Source organism: Zingiber officinale, chromosome 7A, assembly GCF_018446385.1.
Source record: "Zingiber officinale cultivar Zhangliang chromosome 7A, Zo_v1.1, whole genome shotgun sequence".
Lineage (NCBI taxonomy): Eukaryota > Viridiplantae > Streptophyta > Magnoliopsida > Zingiberales > Zingiberaceae > Zingiber > Zingiber officinale.
This window is the reverse complement of record NC_055998.1, coordinates 129066463-129067714: the sequence shown is the minus strand read 5'-3', so window position 1 is coordinate 129067714 and position 1252 is coordinate 129066463. Positions and strand designations below refer to the sequence as shown.

The window sequence follows — 1252 nt, the reverse complement described above, 5'->3', positions numbered from 1 at the left end:
TTTCATTATGCACTTTCTTTCTTGCAATTTAAATTCTGCATTTTCTTTCTTGCTTTTCATATTGCATTTTATTTCTTGTCTTTGATTCATCATTTATAATTTTTTCTTGAATATCCATGAGCACTAACATGTCAAGCAGGTCCATGAGAAATTTTTCTAGACCCTTTTCTGCAAGATTTTTATCTCCCATTGTGCAACCTCAAATTGAAGCAGAAAGTTTCCAACTAGACCCAGAGTTAATTTTTATGATACAAGGTCACAAATTTAGAGGAAAAGTATCAGAAAGTCCTTATCTGCATCTTGAAACATTTTTAGAGATTTGTGATATGGTGAAATGTGAAGGAGTGTCAGCAGATGCAGTTCGATTGATGACATTTTCTTTCAGTATCAAGGATAAAGCAAGGACTTGGTTATATTCTCTCCATCCTCAAAGCATCACAGGTTGGGAACAATTGGAGAAGAAATTTCTGAATCATTTTTCCCTCCAAGCAAAACAATGTATATGAGGAATTGCATAACAAATTTTGCTCAGGCATACGGAGAATCATTATTTGAAGCATGGGATAAATTTAAGAGTCTTCAAAGACAGTGTCCTCATCATGGTTTTGAAAAATGATTGATTTTATACATATTCTATGGGGGAATTTCTTTCTCAGACAAGAGTTTATTGGATTCATCAGCTGGAGGTTCTTTTATGGACAAAAGTGTAGATGAAGCATATATGTTATGGACATTGAACCTTCAAGAATGGTCGGATATAAGTTGGATAAAATCTCCCTCAAACATTCAAGGAGTGCAAGCCATAAATGCTATAGAGCCTGTCAAACAAATTGTAACTCAACCATCTACGAGTTTTGAAAATCACAAGTCACAGAATGGGGAGTTCAAACATTTAGGGGCAAAGATTGAAAGTATTGTTTCAAATTAGTTTAAAGAAGATCCCCCTCCTTCGTAGACAAGTTCTAGTGAAAAGTGTGATGATGTTGGGTTGAGAATTGAAAAAAATCATGAAGAACTTTTGAAGAATGACATGTTTAGAATTGAGGAGAAGAACAATAGAAGACCACATGAACTCAGTTCCATTATTCCAGGAGGTTCTCAAATGCCATAAGTACCTTTCCCTCAACGATTGATCATACCAACACTAGATAAGCAAGTTAAATCTCCTCCACAAGCTAAAAGGGAATATGGGAAATTAGAAGTACCTTTCCCAAGACCTTCACTAATGGTTCCTTTTCCACAAAGGTTAGTG

The 1252-nt window shown here is 35.1% G+C and overlaps 1 non-coding gene across 1 annotated transcript; it reads right to left on the bottom strand.

The window, feature by feature from the left end:
- Positions 1–500: 500 nt before the first annotated feature.
- On the bottom strand, positions 501–606 carry LOC122003172. The gene has a single exon (XR_006117837.1). It is a non-coding gene; the product is annotated as a small nucleolar RNA R71 (small nucleolar RNA).
- Positions 607–1252: the final 646 nt, after the last annotated feature.